This window comes from Erpetoichthys calabaricus, chromosome 18 (genome assembly GCF_900747795.2).
Source record: "Erpetoichthys calabaricus chromosome 18, fErpCal1.3, whole genome shotgun sequence".
NCBI lineage: Eukaryota > Metazoa > Chordata > Cladistia > Polypteriformes > Polypteridae > Erpetoichthys > Erpetoichthys calabaricus.
The window spans coordinates 55,003,079-55,021,197 of NC_041411.2; the positions used below are offsets into that span (position 1 = coordinate 55,003,079).

An 18,119-nucleotide genomic window follows, 5' to 3' on the forward strand; every position below is an offset into this window, starting at 1 on the left:
TTTTTGTTTTTGTTGACAAGTTTCCATAAATCCAAAAACATTTTTATTTGGGCTTGGGCTATGTTTTTATATAAAGTGTATTTAATTGCTTGATCATTCTGACTTTTCCACCGTGGCCAATTGACAAATGAGTAGAATACAATATGTCAATTCTTCGGCATGGACAAACTTTTTCACACTTTCTCGCGCATCTGATAACGGCTCAATGAGTTTTTCACAGCCCTGTACAGTCAACACATCATACCTTTGAATTATTTGATAATCTCGAGAGGATTCTTTCTTCTTGGAAACTTTTATTCGCTTTACATCTTCAATTATGGAATCATACTTTCGTTTTGTCATTAAAACACTATTATATTTTGAATCTTCGCTAAAGAGGTTTCATTTTACTCACCAATTTGGTGCTTGCTTGCATACTAGGAGTTAAATTTATCTGCTTTAAAAAAAATCACGACACAAATTCATGCGCTAACAGGCAGAAACGAATTTGAAAACAGAATTAGCTATGCTACGCACTGGCAGCCGACGCAAATTATGAGAAATAAAAACAACCAGCAACGCTGGCGAAACCAAACTAAAAGTGGAGGGAGAGGGGGAAGGAGTAGGGAAAGGAAATGAGAGAAACAAACTATTGAACTTTAACGATACGGAAGCCGTTAATGTGCACATTACCTAGCTAAAATGCGGAAAACTCTTGATTCCGCACGTTAACGGAGCAAATCAGTTAATCTGCAAATTAGCTAGGTAATGTGCACATTAACGGCTTTCAAGCTTTAGCGGTAACATCTCTCAGCTTTGGAATTGGTTGTTTTGTTTCTCTCTCTCTCTCTCTCAGACATTCTCTGCTCCTGGCGGAACTGTCATCTCTGACTTGTCATGGAGCACGTTTAAACTTTTGAAAAGAGACAAATGTTTGTTTGCAGTGCTTTGAATAAAGTTCCTTTTTTTCTACAACCTCCTGTGTCTCTGTGCAAATCTGTGACCCAAGCGTGACAAGTGATACCAGGAGTGGTTGCACAGATGGATGCCGAGGAGTTGTTTCAAATCGCTCAGAATGTAGGGGAGGATGACCCGCCCTTCATCACACCTTTTTTGTCTGGGGATGGTCTACTGTCCTTACAGAATGTGCATCGCGATAAGCTCGGCGATTATAATTTCCTGAAGCAACAAACTGTTTTACGTAAGACTGTGACTTTTTTGGCTAAAGGTTTTGCACTTAACGACTGGAACCTAAACATGGACGGTCCCATCCGTGCACAAATTCAAGATTTGATTCATAAAGTGCATTGCTGGTTTGAGGGAGTCGTGGTGGAGCGAATTGTGGAGAAAGTTGTCATGAATATATTACTGGCTGGGATACCTGCAGTTATTCAAGATGAATTTCTGCGTCATGACGTGGAATCATTATCGATTATGTCCAGACGATTGGAAGGTTCTCAGACCGCTTGGAGAAACAGCGGTGGATTTGGTGCTGTTTCACAACCTACAAAGAAGCATCCAGGACATTCTCGTCACTTTGATCGACGGCTAGAGCAAAGACAAGCTGCAGGACCTGACAATTGAATGGGGTCAGGAAGGCCTCCGAGGAATCCGGTTGTTGAGCAGGTGCCCATATCTGGTGAGACAGGAGCAGGCAGCGGATGTCGCAGGCTATATTTCGGCAGTGGACCTGACCGAAGATGTTTCCGGTGTGATCAACCCGGTCACTTGGCGAGAGAATGTCGCGTGTCTCCAGCTCAATCAATGCAAATTGGATTGGTCGAGGTATGTTGCTCAAATATTCCCTATTCTCCGGATAAAAAAAGATGGCTTGTTAATCTTGGTGAAGTTGGGGAACCGAGAGGTTTCAGCATTATTGGACTCGGGCAGTGACCTTTGTGTTGTCAGACGGGACTGTCTTGATGACAGATGCCTTAGTGACACAGACTGTAAAGATACGTTGTGTACATGGTGATGTTAAAGATATTCAGACATTGCTTCTTCCTTTAACTTATAAGGGTCGCTACTTTAAAGTTTGGTCTGCCATTTCAGACTTCTGCCCCTGGCCATTACTGATAGGCAGAAGAAATACCCTTTTTCCTAGACTAATGTCTGAACGTCGCTCACCAGTCATCGAGTCCCCTGTTGAGCTTAACGGGAGGGAAGAAGAAGGAGAACTAGTGGCGGCTGGGGAAAATCTAGAGCCCCAATTAGTTATTGAACCCGATCTCTCCAGCGAGACTGAGGGAGACACTCCCCCCGATTTCCCAGAGTGGCAGGGAGGCCCTTCTACATCCTCCCAGATTGCAAATGCCTCCGAGCCCAAACCGAGTGCTAGCAAGCAGTCGGATTTAGAGCGCTTGCAGCATGCTGATGGCTCATTAGAATACGCATTGAAACAGGCTTGCACTGCTAGTGACTCCTATTACCAAGAGCGTGATATCAGGGGCTTGAAAACTCCACACTTACTCTGAAAAGACAACCGTCTTTATTTAGAGATTTCAGACCATTTAATGGGGGAATTTATTGAACAATTAGTTGTACCTGAAGCACATAGGGAAATTCTTTTGCAGCTAGCCCACTCTCACATCTTGGGAGGGCACCTGGGGGCTGATAAGTAGGGGTGGGCGGTTTGACCAAAATTCTATATCATGGTATTTTTCTAAATTATCCCGGTTTCACGGTATTCAACGGTATTTTTTTCCCCATGCATGAGTGGATGTTAACCACATTTTCCACTGGAATTACTGGCTAAGAATAACCTATTCCACTGTCAAGAGTATTGTACATTGTACAAAAAAAAACATTTTAATGTGCACACAAGTATTAATACAGGTTTGCATTGCCCCATAAAGTGATAGTTTTCAAGGGGGTGGCACTAATGGAGAAGGTATCACATTGTATGACAGATGCAGTCAAAATATAGAACCTTTTTATTGAACAAATTTTGCAAAAACTTAAACTATAATTTTGACAACATATTTTCAACCATGCAAAGAGGCATTTAGACTCCAGAAGTGCTTGTCAAAAGTTGTATTGCATTGAATATGTCATAGAAAAGGAATAAATAGTAAATATTTTTTGTAAACCAACTACACTTTCTGTTAATGTTAACAATCTCTATCCACTGACACGTTAAAGTGACTTTTTAAACAACTTTATCATCATTAAACTGCATAATATTTAAACTAATAAATAATAACAATAAAATAAATAATAGTATTATTACTGATAGTTGCACTATTATGTTCAGTGTAGAGAACTTTATCGCAGGTGTGACAAGGCTCCAAAAAACTTGATGTATGAATGGGTATCGCACAGGTTTAACTTAAATATTGTATAAATGTTGGGTTTGTGATCTGCTGGTCGGTGACACGAACACAGAATTCAATGCATGTTCTTCTGAGCGGGCTTTCTTTATTGCACGCGTGCTGTCTCTATCTGACGTACTAAAACCCCAGTTCCTATCCGTCATTTTTCTTTCTCCACATAACCAATCACCACACGATAAACGTCTTTGTGAAATTAAAACTAGTTATAAACTTAGCCCACGGAGTGTTCAGAACTTTAAAAATATCTTCGTTATACATGTTTAATTACGCCATCCATTCAGAGTTGTGCCCATCTCTGAACGAGTCGCCAGCACATCAAAGGATGAATATAAGCAAAACATACACTAGCAGGGTCAATATAGCACAACAAAACCCCACATCCTACATGACTTTGAAAGGAAACTGAAGCGCCAAGTAAACCCACCAGAAAAACATGCAAATGCAAGGCAGGTACGCCGCCGTGCCCCCATATGATTAATGCATGCTTTAATGCATTTCACCATGAAAATTATATTAAGTATTTATTTTAGCATTCTAAATGTTCAGAGAGAAGGGAGATCATGAAGTGAATGTATTCTGTGCGGGGTTCGCTGCCAGCGCCTCCTCTTAGTGCAAGAAGAAGTCAGTTTAAGAATCACTTAACACAAAGCATTTAATGTGCTATATAACTTAAGACGGGGTTTGAAAACATGTCGTCACACTATTACACAGTATCCAGGTACATTACACTGTATTGAAAACAAATAAAACAAGTTCAACATTGGCTTGCAGTATTATCCTGTAGTATAGAAACAGTATTTACACATCTGACCTTTTAAATCTAAAGTATCTCCAGGCTCTCTGTCCATTTTCACCACGCAGCATTCCTATGCTACCGCCCACTATTTGGTGGTGTAGCAGTGAAAAAGAGCCCTAGTGCAACAAATCTATGTTTAGCGGTGTAGCAGTGAAAAAGGTCCCCACTTGAACAGTTCCCCGCTGCACCACGTTCTGAACGTCGTTTAGGCAATTTAAACCGGTGTTGCGGTATAAGAAAAATCCATATCATAAAAAAAATAAAAAACGGTTTTCGGTATGAACCGGTATACCGCCCAGCACTACTGATAAGACTAGAGATCGCTTATCGAAACGATTTTATTGGTTGAATATGGGAAAAGAACGGTTGAACGGTTCTGTACTTCATGTCCTGACTGTCAGATCGTCTCCGCTTATAAGCCTCCTCGGGCTCCCCTTTGTCCTATGCCTATTTTGGAAGTCCCCTTTCAGAGGGTGGGATTAGAAATTGTAGGCCCTTTGCCTAAGACTAAGAATGGGTATCAATATATGCTGGTGTTGGTTGACTATGCAACACGATATCCAGAGGTGGCTGCTTTGAAAAAGGCCAACTCCTCCGCTGCAGCCAAAGCTGTGTGTGTGATTTTTACTCGTATTGGCATTCCTAGGGAAATTTTCACTGACCAAGGCACACCTTTTACTTCTCGCATAATGAAACAATTGTGTGATAGATTCGCTATTAAGAAATTGAGCACCACTGTTTACCATCCACAGACTAATGGTTTGACTGAATGGTTTAACAAGACTTTAAAACAAATGATCAGACGAGTTGCTCATAATGATCCTACATTCTGGGACTCTGTCCTGCCTTTTGTTATGTTCTCGGTGCGGGAATCGCCGCAATAGTCCACTGGCTCGAGTCCGTTCGAGTTGTTATTTGGCAGGCACCCAAGAGGTATCCGGGATGTTGTACGGGAGGAATGGATAGGAAACGAGTCAACAGCTCTCGGGCTGAGCTTTGCAGATCAGGTAGTTTCGTTACAAGATAGAATTTCTAAACTTTCTTCTATTGCTGTGGAGCATCAACAACGCGAGCAGGAAACACAGAAGCGTCTTTACGATAGGCAGAGTAAGCTTTGCGAATTCAAACCCGGCGATCGTGTTTTAGTACTGGTTCCGTCTGACCCGCACAAATTTCTAGCTAAATGGCAGGGCCCGGCCATTATCAAGGAGCATATGGGTCCGGTAAATTACAAGGTTAGAATACCAGGCCGCGCAAACCATTCCAGATTTTACACATTAATCTCTTGAAGAAATGGCACGACCGACAAGGGGTTTACACTTCCTTGGCTGCTGTTTCTCAGACCGATGTTGCCATTGGTAACAATTTGACTGACTCACAGAAGACAGAACTGTTATCTTTGATCGAACAGAACACTGTTCTTGAAAATTATAGACCCATCTCTAACCTGCCTTTCTTAAGTAAAATTCTAGAGAAGGCAGTCATTATACAGTTAAATGAGCACCTCAATAAACATGCTATTCTTGATAAATTTCAGTCAGGTTTTAGAACAAATCACAGCACAGAAACTGCACTCGTTAAAGTAGTAAATGACTTGCGGGTAAATGCAGACAGAGGCCATTTATCTGTTCTCATCCTCTTAGATCTGAGTGCCGCATTTGACACCATTGATCATAATATTCTTAAGAATAAACTTAGTCAATGGGTGGGCCTCTCTGGCAGTGTCTTAAATTGGTTTGAATCCTACCTGGCAGGGAGAAAATTCTTTGTTAGTTGTGGTAATTACAACTCAAAGACACATGATATCCTATATGGTGTTCCACAAGGCTCTATCCTGGGTCCGCTGCTCTTCTCAATCTACATGCTTCCATTAGATCAGATTATCTCAGGACATAACGTGAGCTACCACAGCTATGCTGATGACACACAGCTGTATTTATCAATAGCACCTGATGACCCCGAATCTCTTGATTCGCTAACACAATGTCTAACCTGTATCTCAGAATGGATGAATACTAACTTTCTCAAATTAAATAAAGAGAAAACCGAAATCTTAGTGATTGGCAATAATGGATACAATGAGGCTATTAGAAATAAACTGGATGCATTAGGATTAAAAGTCAAAGCGGAGGTAAAAAGCTTAGGAGTAACCGTTGATTGTAATCTGAAGTTTAAATCGCATATTAATCAGATCACTAGGACAGCATTTTTTCACCTAAGAAACATAGTAAAAGTTAGACCTCTTATATATATTAAAAAGATATATATATCTTTTGAGTCGGCTAGATTACTGTAATGCACTCCTCTCAGGACTACCCAAAAAAGACATCAATCGTTTGCAACTAGTGCAGAATGCAGCTGCTAGAATCCTTACCAGGAAAAGAAAATCCGAACACATTTCTCCAGTTTTGATGTCACTACACTGGTTACCTGTGACATTCAGAATTGACTTTAAAATTCTGCTTATGGTTTATAAAGCCTTAAATAATCTCGCCCCGTCTTATATATCGGAATGTCTGACACCTTATATTCCAAATCGTAACCTCAGATCCTCAACTGAGTGTCTCCTTAGAATTCCAATGGCAAAATTTAAAAGAAGTGGTGAGGCGGCCTTCTGCTGTTATGCACCTAAAATCTGGAATAGCCTGCCAATAGGAATTTGCCAGGCTAATACAGTGGAGCACTTTAAAAAACTACTGAAAACACATTAATTTAACATGGCCTTCTCATAACTTCACTGTAATTTAATCCTGATACTCTGTATATCCAATTCATTATAATAACTATTCATTCAAAATCTGTACTAACCCCTACTCTCTCTTCTGTTTCCTTTTCTGTTTCCTTGTGCCACCACCATCTACCCAAAGCACCATGATGTTCCAACAATGATGGATGGATTAAAAGCCAGAAGTCTGTATGACCATCAGCATCAAGTGACTCCTTGAGAACCCTAACTACAAAGAGGACTATTTCATTTATGTTAGGTAGAATGCCCAGAGGGGACTGGGCGATCTCGTGGCCTGGAACCCCTACAGATTTTATTTTTTTTCTCCAGCCTTCTGGAGTTTTTCTTTTTTGTTTTTTCTGTCCACCCTGGCCATCAGACCTTACTCCTTTTCTATGTTAACTAATGTTGTCTTATTTTAATTTTGTCTGTTATTTTTCTTTTCTTCATTATGTAAAGCACTTTGAGCTACTTTTTGTATGAAAATGTGCTATATAAATAAATGTTGTTGTTGCTGATGTCTTTTCAGACTTGCCAGGCAAGACTAACCTTGCAGAATATAAAATCACTACTGCACCCGATGTTCGAGTACAGATGCGGCCGTATCAGATTCCGGAAGCGCGAGGAAATATTGTGCACGAAGAAGTCAAGAAGATGCTGGCATTAGGTGTAATACGTGAAAGTAAAAGTGACTGGTCCAGCCCAGTCATATTAGTCACAAAGCAAGACGGTTCGGTTCGCTTCTGTATCGATTTCAGGCGCTTGAATAAGGTCTCTAAATTTGATGCTTATCCAATGCCCCGTGTTGACGAGTTGTTGGAAAAACTGGGTCAGGCGGCTATATCTCTACGCTAGATCTCATGAAGGGTTAATGGCAGGTGCCTCTAGAGGCTGGCAGTTGTGAGAAAACAGCATTCACGACTCCTGACGGACTTTATGAATTTACGAGACTCTCGTTTGGTCTTCATGGGGCACCTTTAACTTTCCAGCGTATGATGGATCAGATCCTGCGTCCTCATTCTGAATATTCCGGGGCGTACCTTGATGATGTCGTGATTTTCAGCAATGATTGGCAAATGCATTTAGAGCGACTTCAAGCTGTCCTTGAAAGCTTGAGACAGGCTGGCCTTACTGCTAACACAAAGAAATGTAAACTGGGTATGTCTGAGACTCATTACTTAGGTTATTCTATGGGCAGGGGTTTACTTCGGCCACAATTAAGGAAAGTGGAAGAGATGCTTGCTTACCCGCGACCAAAAACACAGAAACATACGCGCCTTTCTGGGGCTTGCTGGTTACTACAGAAGGTTCATCCCTAACTTTGCACATAGGGCTGCTCCTCTTTCAGAACTTACAAAAGGCAGGAGGAACCGCCCAATTTTATGGACAGAAATTTGTGAACGTTCCTTCTGTGATTTGAAAACTGCTCTGTCTACTTATCCGGTTCTGCAAAATCCCGATTTCTCAAAGGATTTTGTCTTACAAATGGACTCAAGTGAGCTTGGTGTAGGCGCAGTCCTGTCACAGATTTTTGATGGAGAAGAGCACCCTATCACATATTTGAGTAGGAAATTACTTCCTAGGGAATGCAATTATTTGACAATTGAGAAGGAATGCATGGCTATTAGATGGGCTGTCGAAGCGCTTCGTTATTACTTATGGGGTCGAAATTTCACTTTGGTAACTGATCATGCTCCACTTCAATGGTTATACCGTCAGAAAGATGCAAACTCTTGTCTCATGAGATGGTTTCTGGGCTTACAACCTTACAGTTTTACGGTAAAGCATCGACCAGGCTCTGAGCAAGTCAACGCATTCGTTTTATCACGGCTGTATGAACCTGGCACAGAGAGTCGCTTGATTCACGAGAACGTGAATAAAGCTGAGGAGGGGGGTGTAAGCTGGAGGGCTGATTGCACCCTCAGAGGACACAGACGCCCCTGGGAAAACCCCTGAAACAGCGGACAGTCTACCTTCATATTGCTCCTTACCCTTCTTACTTGCGCTATGACGCGCGATAAAACCTCTCACGTGGTACTCCGCTTACTTAAAAGTATTGTGCAGCGCCTCTCAGCTTTGGAACTGGTTGTTTTGTTTCTCTCTCTCAGACATTCTCTGCTGCCGGCGGAACTGTCATCTCTGGCTTGTCATGGAGCACGTTTAAACTTTTGAAAAGAGACAAATGTTTGTTTGCAGTGCTTTGAATAAAGTTCCTTTTTTTCTACAACCTCCTGTGTCTCTGTGCAAATCTGTGACCCAAGCGTGACAATACATACACACACACACAGGTGAGTGACGTCTCGGCGAGGGAGACATTTCATTCGCAGCTTCGCTCGGTGGTTGATGGGTGCCCACAAGGTGACACTCCTCTGGTCATAGGTGAATTCAATACAGCCACTGGCACTGACAGGGCTGGCTATGAGGGTTGTCTTGGTTCCCAGGGGTCTGGTGACCTTGGTGAAAGTGGCTCCATGATCCCTGACTTTGCAAAAGGTCAGGGGCTGCGAATCGCTGGATCCTGGTTCCAACGCCTAGAACCGCATTGTTGGACTTGGTACTCCAATACTGGTGGTGCAGTGAAGGAGATCGATCACATCCTCGTGGGCAGACGCTGGAGGCTCTTGCAAAACTGCAGAGTCTACAGAAGTGCCCAGTTTGTGAATTCTGACCACAGACTTGTTGTTGCTACTCTTAGGATCCAGCAGGTTACCACCTACTAGAACAATTAACTTGGACTTGGCCAGACTCCAAGACCAGGCTGTTCCTAATGAGTTTGTGCACAGTTTGTGTGAGGAACTTACAGATTTGGGCATGACTGCCGATCCTAATGTGATGTAGGAGACCATCTGTGACATGATCCTGAACGGTGCTGAGGGTTGTGTTGGTGTTACCGGTGTTCCCAGGAGGAGATGATTCATCTCGTAGGGCACCCTGGATATCATTGAGAGTAGTCGCAGTGCACGGCTCAATGCCAACTCTGGTCTGTACCAGGAACTGAGAAGGACAGCTGCGAGGGCTCCGACGGCAGATAAAGAGGTGTTTGTTAGAGGAATCTGTCAGCAAGTGATACACCATCTGTGGTCTAGCGACCCACGTCCTGCTTAGAGAGGAATCAAAGCATTACGCATATTCCGAATCTGTTCCTCAGAGAATCGCAGTCAGGGTGGCTGATAGAACGGTTCTTACGGATGACACTGCAGTTGTGACCCGCTGGGCTGGCTACTTTGCACACTTGTTCAAAGCTGATCCTCTGGCTAGGAAGTTGGATATCTCTGGGTCCATGGTTCTTGAGGCTGATCCTCCAATTAGCTGTGAACCACCCAATCTCACTGAGATTGCACAGGTGGTGAACCAGCTGAGGGGAGGAAAGGATGCAGGGATCTGTAGTATCCAGGGTGAACTTCTCCAGGCTGGTTGTAAGGCTGTCCTTCTGGCATTGCAAGCAATCTTTGCTTCCATTTGAGAGACTGGCATCATCCCAAATGACTGGAAAAAGGAACTTGTCGTCCCTATCTGGAAAGGGAAGGGTGATCGCCTGGATTGTGGAAACTACAGGGGGATAAAACTGTTCTCTGTGCCGGGTAAGGTCCTTGCTAGGGTCGTCCTCAATAGGATCCGTAATCACTTGCTCACCTACCAGCGACCGGAACAGTCTGGTTTTACGTCTAAGAAGTCTACCATCAACCGCATCCTGGCACTGAGGGTTCACATGGAGCACAAATGCGAATATCAGCAGTTTCTTTGCAGCCTTTGACGATTTTCGTAAAGTGTTCAAGCAGTTGATCCTGGGACATCCTGAGACTTTGTGGGATCCCCCCCGACTTAACTTGTACTATGTCAAGTAGATAATCATTTATTTAATTAGTGGTATAATTTTTAGGTGATAATATGGCTCTCACACATAACCACAAATCACTTTTTTATGTAAATCTATAATATCCAGGTAAACTTTTCCGGCCAGCTCTTCAACGGAGTTGACAATTTCCAAGTTTGTTTGGAATTGCAATGTCTCCATTAGAAGTCTCTTTTATTTCTCTGTTACTTATTTTCAAAAGCAATTGTGAAAATGCACCATCTAAACAGTCTCCCTTCAAATGAACGCTCATATTAATCATAAGTTCATTTGAGAATTTTACTCCATATAAAAGGATGATTTTTATGGATGCTCTCACCTCATCATCCCTGGTTTCGAAAAATCGCCTGAAAACATAACAGTCACTCCACCCATTAAAATTTTCATTGTCTCTGTGGTATAGCAGGTCCACAGCTCTTAGCAAAAGTCAGTTTTTTAAATAAATAATCACCGCGCTCGAGGCTTAACGAGGGGGCATGGTGGTTGTGGCTGCAGCAGTTCTCAGGGCGATTTGCGATGTGGGTGTTTCTCACTTAAGTGCACAGGTGAGGGACTGCCCACATTAGTGACTGTTCCTGGGGCTGCTAATTTGCCGCAGCTGCTATGCCCTCTCGACATATATAGAAGCGCGAGTCGACTAGAAGGAAATGAACAGAAAGAAAAGGAATGGTAAGAGAAAGAGAGAGAGGTTGCTGGAAGGAAGTGAGGAGAAAGCCGGTGTGAGAGAGAGAGAGCGCGGAGGAGATCAAGCGAACGAGCGAGAGCAGGCTCGAGTGCAGTTGGACTGTGGGCCCTAGTGAGGTGTTTATCTAACACCTAGGGCAGTTGATTGTAATCATTCCCGCTGAGCATTTTTGAGAGGAGCGGGAGTGACTAGCGAGGGAGGTGACTCGCCGTGGAAGACAGTGGGAGTCGGGAGATTTAGGCATATAATCTCCAGCGTGGGAGTCCTGACCGTTGGAGAGAAGCTAAGTCCCGGTCTGGGATGAGTGTGCGACCGAAGCTAGGATCGGCCTCCAGACCTGTGTGATTGAGAGAAAGAAGGTCAGCTGCAGAGAGAGCATCTTGCCTGCTGCAGGGCCTAAACGGGAGAAGCAGGTGAGACGCTAGTGTAAAAGAAGCACCGGGCTTGTAATTGTTTTAACTCTTTTAGGGCTAATTTTTTTTTTTGTTTCTTTTCTCCCAGGGCTGAATATTTTTCCAAAAACTAACATTTTTTAAAAAAGAACACAAAGCAATTGTTTAACATATCAAATCAACAAAAAATATTTACTTTTGACAAATGTTACTTTCTTGCATGTTGTATGAGCCTGCATACTCTATGATTTCACATATATATCACATACATTTTACACAGCAAAGTCTGATCTCGCTCAAAGCAGCCAATTTCAGTCATTGCCACATTGCACTCCTTACAATATGTGTTGCTTTGGTGCCTATTTTTCAATTGTCTGTTGCTGCACTTTCTAACATATATTGTTAGTGTGTACTGTAGAGAGACAAGGCACCCATTTGCCATCGTGCCATGCCACTGCCACCAAGTTTTCTGCCTGCATGAAAACCGTATTGTCACCTCTTTTCATCTTCTGAAACTTTATGAACTTTATGTATGGCATTATAGCCTGGCTCACCTCATGGGATTTGCTTCTGTTTATTACAGAAGTGAATAAAACTTTGCAGCAGCACGTACCTAAGCCACCAGGGGACAAAACACGTTTGGACCAATGCTCCCTGAAGTTATATCACCAGTTCTGTCCCATCTCTATTTGTAACGCCACAGAGCGCTTCATCTCGTCTTTCGTTGTGGGTTTCCACTTTGAAAAACGAGAATGCGATGCAAACGCAGCCCGCGATTCAAAAAAAATCTCTGCCTACCTGTTTGTCTCGTCTGACACTAGCTGAAAAGCAGCACCAGGAGAGAGCAGCCTGAAGTACAGCAGCTGGTGATCTGTCGTGTCCAACAGCAAGCCATGCCGTCTTGTAAACTCCGGTAGCCAGATCGGCTCTCAACGGATCAATGTCTGTGTATTTATCCCATGCGAACCTTGCCGTAGATGCATCGGCTGCGCGAAGGTACTCAACTGGCAGCAGATCCGCTGGCGCGGCATCGGCTGGTGTCTGATCAGCTGATGCCTGCTTCTAACTCTCTTGCTCGATCTCCTGATCACTGCCAATAAAGTCCGATTCTGAAAAATCAAGAGTCCGACTCCGCAATAATGCGCAAAACATCGTCTGCCGAGTGTTTTCTTTTCTGCACTTGCTTCGCTGCCTTTTCACATGTCGGTGCCATCTTGCCTTTGTTTACATTTCGCAACTCACGCACACGCAATGTTTATTTGCCGAGTCAACGAGTCTAGCATTCCTCCAAGCACAGAGGGAATGCCTGTGATGTGACAGTGAGATTTGTCACCATTAACAGCTGATTGTCGCCCCCTATCCCTGGATGTCGACTTTTGTCGACATTCGCCTTCAACCCCTCCTGTCGACAAAAGTCGACATCCGCCCTAAAAGAGTTAAAGGTCTGCTTCCAGCAGTGTTTCAACCACATCTTCTTTTAAAGGATTGTTTTTGTTCTATTTATTGATTTTTAAACCTCCACGTTTATTTTATTGGATTATTTATATAATGAAGACTTTTGGGAAGCACTGCACTTATTTATTTGGATTTTGTTTTGTTATTGTTTTTTTTTTTTAAATAAAAGCACTTTGCACTTTTATACACCATCCCCTTGCTCCATTGTTATTGCCTCACTGTCTAGCTCATCGGTAACATTACCGATGGTGTAGGGTTCAAGGGCTCCTGAACAGAAGATGGGAGCATGGAGAAAAACCTGCATCGTCACAGTCTCTTACATCCTTAACCATTCTGTTTAGAGCTACTATTCCCCCTTTGTGGGACATAGTGCACTCATCCCAAATGATAACCACACAACCTTTAAAAAGCTGAATACGGAAAGGACCTGACAGATTACAAAAAGCTAACATTACAATCCCTCAACATTTTTGGTAAATCTGATAAAGAAGCTTTTTGAGGCATTGTGTTATGGGGGAAGGGTGTGTGTCACCTTCTAAATGGCTTAGAGCATTACATGCTGCTTGAAATGTAGGATACTGTTTTCCAGCAATTTGTTTTAGTTGGTTGAACGATGTGGGCCTTCTAACATTATGTAAAAGGACACATAAATAATAACATTCTGCAGTATTTGGATGGACAACATACTGTACATGTGACCAAGGGGCATTGCTTTTTTTTTATATCCGGAAATCCTTCTACTGGCGATCCCTGCTTTCTTCTTTGAAATGTTTTTCTGTTCCATGTCTAATAAGATGATAGTTCGTTGTATAACAAAGTCTTAGCATATTCGTCCCTTGAACATAATTCAAAAAATGGCATAAGGGTGGAAAATAGGTAGTTCATTGATTCAATCTGAAATGTTGCTTGCCGTAAAGTAAACATTGTGATCATTTTCTAAATTAACACCTGAGTGTAAAATAGGAGGTTATCTTTCATGAATAAGGAAAGATAAAATCCTCCATGCAACGTCAGAAGAACTTATAGAACGCCCAGTTTGGTACTGGTACACCTCATCATTTTCTTTATTAACAATAGCAAACATAGCTTAATCAGTTGCTTTGTTTACATATCTACAGATATATTTAATCAGCCCTGTTGTGTTCTGTGGGTGCCACCAGAGTGTGCTGCAAGGACAGGGTAGCCCTACTCTGCTCCCACCTCACCCTGAAGTTCTTCCAGACCATGCTTACACAACACCGGAAGTACTCACGGTCACATAAAAGAAGCCCATTGCCACAGCTCCCAGAGCCAGATTTGTGAGGAAGGAGACAAATCATGCTGTGTCGAGTGGAGAGAGAGAGAGAGAGAGAAAGGAGAAGAAGAAAAATGGCAATACTGAGTGCTAGTGCTTTAAACTGGGGCTGGGTGTGAGCAACACTTGGTAGTGAAGAGTTTCCCATGTGTCTATTGTCACACATGTGTAAATAGGAGGCAGCTGAAGGGCTTGGAGCATAATGGTAACACATTTGCCCAGGGGGTGGCGGGGTGCACTAACGCTCTAAGTTCCCTGCAGACCTTTCCCAGGAAATCCCACCAGGAACCACTGCCTCGAATCGAGACATGCCACTTCCGGTCCCGAGGACGACATCACTTCCCCCTGACCTCCTATAAAACCTCACTCTCTTCCCCTGGAGGGGAATTCTGTTTTGGACTCTGGCTTGTAACTACTACTTGCTTGCAACTTTTACTTTTTGCAGCCAGGATGTACCGATTATATGGGTGGCTGCCCCCAAATCTTTGCAATGTCTCAGGTCTCTTCTTGTCACACTATCTGTGTCGGGTTTAGGGAGCTGGAGCACCCTCTTCAGGCCACAAATATATATACACACATGGCATATAAACATACACACAGTTCAGGATTTACATCATTGTGTTATCTATTTTAAAATTAAAATTACATCATAAATAAATGAGTCTTGCAAAAAAATGTGTCAAAACATTTTTGCTTCTGTATCACTCAAGCAGTTAACAAAGTAAATTCTTTAGGATGAACACAGGGGACAAACGGAATCTTGTTCAAGGTAAATTATGAGAGAATAGTAACATAGATAAGTTCTATAAGCTACCAAAGAGGATCTTAAACAGAGGTACTTTAGAAAACTTAAAATGTAGACTAGAAATGTTTTGGCAAATTTTTGGTTAAAACTGATTTATAAGCTGTAATTAACTGAACAGCCTAGTCTTTTCAAAACATTGCATGTATTACATTATGTCACATACTGCATTTTGTGAACCTAATTCAAAAAGCCTTTTCATTACCAATGCCCAGTGCCTATTATATAATTCTGTTTCCCCTGGAAACATGCTTTGCACTCCTGGTATGTTTCCTGCTTTACATGTGATACTGTTGGTATAAGCCCTCCATAAATATGTAATAGACAAAGTGAGCTCAAGAACTAGACCATAAATTAATCATTCATTTAAGAGTACTGGAACATGATGATCTTAGTATGCCTCGTATTGCTGAGAACATGAGTATCTTATTAAGAGCATAGCTAAATATATTATTCACAATGTTAAACCTTATTCATAGTTAATTTCAGAAAAATATCAACATTTCATGGAACACATAAGGTTTCACTTCTGAACTATTGATAGAGAAAGATAACAGATCAATTTAATCAAGACCATACATACCTTAATGTAATTTAACAGCTCAGCAGAAGGCAATCTTAGGGTATACCATACCATCCCATCACTTGTGTGTGGGGTTTGTTACTCCGATAACAATGATTGTTAAGGATTGTATAACATACACTAATTAGCAATGGTTCTGACAGCTAGAATTGCAGATTATAAAAATATTTAAATAAACAAAAGACTAAATATAATATGTGACTGATAGGCAAAACATACAGACCACAGAGAAAAAGTAAAAGCTAAATTATTGTTCGTAGCGCACAGATTATGACAAGCACTGAGCTTCTAAAGAAGGGCTTTGTAAATTCAAACATCACTATAATAAAGGTTACATTACAACAAACAGAATGGGCAGTGAGAATTCAAGTTTAAAAGCATGTGTAATTCATTACACAGACATATCTGCTAATGATTTCTACAGTTACAAGGCTTATCACTCAGAAACACTGCCCTGAAGATATGATTTCCTAACAAAAGATGTACAAACCCATACATGGCACACGTTCTTTAATTTGGCACAATAAAGCTGAAAAGTTTTAATGACCTAGCTTATTGTACCTGCAAGTTAATAATCATAATCTGGAAGATGTATATATAAAAAAAAAAAAAAAAAAAAAAAAAAAAAAAAAAAAAAAAAAAAAAACCCACTACATAACATGCATGATGTGTTAAAAATAAAATGCTCTGAAGAAAAGGCATTCACCAAGTTATCAAATATGGTAACATCCACCCGGGGGGGTAAACGTTAACCTTATATAAAGTTATTGTCTGTTTTTTACCTGCATTATTATCAATCTTTAATTTAATTTTTTTTTTTTTTTTTGTATCAGTAAGGTGCTACTGGAGTATGTGAATTTCCCCTAGGGATTAATACAGTATCTACCTATCTATCTATCTAGAAGTGAACAGGCCCAACATTAGTGTAATGAATTTTACATAAGACACAACATCAGTTTTTCAGCAAAAGCAACCATATAAATCTTTAAAAAAGGAACATCTTACTTTGAATATAACAAAAAATTAGAAACCACAACACATGTATCTGCTGTCACAATCAATGTTTTACTATCACCCCTGCAATTCTGCAAGTTTAAAGTTTAGGCTTAAGCTTGATAAAGGCATGCATTGTTTTGGTGGCAAACTGCTTTTCATTTATTTACATATGCAATATGCACTCACATGTGTAAAGAAAAGCAAACAGACATTCTGCAGTATGTAACTAATTAAGTAAGCACATTCCAAAGTAATTACTTAAGTTGCCTGTGATTTTAACCCATTTTTATGCTGCAGGATATTTGAAGGAATCCAGATACCACATACAAAGTAAACTAACTGAGAGCTTACAAAGGTCCTAGATCAAAAAACACGAATTCATCAGCAAATGTTGTGTAAAAGTGCAGGCCAACACAGGTGGATGAGTAACATGGCCTAGAATTCAACAGAATGTTTTGTGCTTTATAGTTAAGGCACACAAGAATCAGCACTATCTGTTAACCTTTTACATTTTAGATGTCCTAAAACACATGTCAAATGAATAATAATAATAATTCATTACATTTATATAGCACTTTTCTCAGTACTCAAAGCGCTATCCACACAGGGAGGAACCGGGAAGCAAACCCACAATCTTCCACAGTCTCCTTACTGCAAAGCAGCAGCACTACCACAATGTCCTGCCTATAAGCATGTAACCCATATGGAAACCAGTTATAAGTTTATAGTAAATCTGTACCAAGGAAAAGGCCAAGTTTTGCAAGAAAACAGAGAATCATTGTGATTTGGAGCGCACAGTAACACATTTAAGTTTAAACTCTCCTTGTGGCACAGCTAAAAAGTTTATGCAAGTGCATAATATACATTTACTTCAGTTGTGAACTGAGTTACTGTCAGTTGTGTTGTCTCTGGTCTGTTTGTTAAAACTGGTATTGGCACAAGCATTACATGTTTGAAACTATAAAATACCAATATAATGGGTATAATAACTACTCATTAAAAACATAAAGGGATTGACATTCTCAAGCCCACTTAATGTAATTCAGGGTCATCGGAAATAACTGAAAAAGCACAGCTGAACTGAGCCAGCAGTGTCCTTTTCAAGCTAGTGAATAATCCAAGTGTATTTATGGTGATGGGATACAGTGGGTTAAAGTCTGTTCCATTAATGCATGCTCCAGAATCCCCTGGCAGCTATTCACAAAAGGCCTTAAATACTGATTTGAC

General features: G+C 41.3%; 1 protein-coding gene across 1 annotated transcript in view; it reads right to left on the reverse strand.

Annotated features, from left to right (window-relative positions):
• cenpp (centromere protein P) overlaps nt 1-18,119 on the reverse strand; it is a 410,887-nt gene that overhangs the window by 219,858 nt on the left and 172,910 nt on the right. The gene's annotated exons all lie outside the window — the stretch shown is intronic.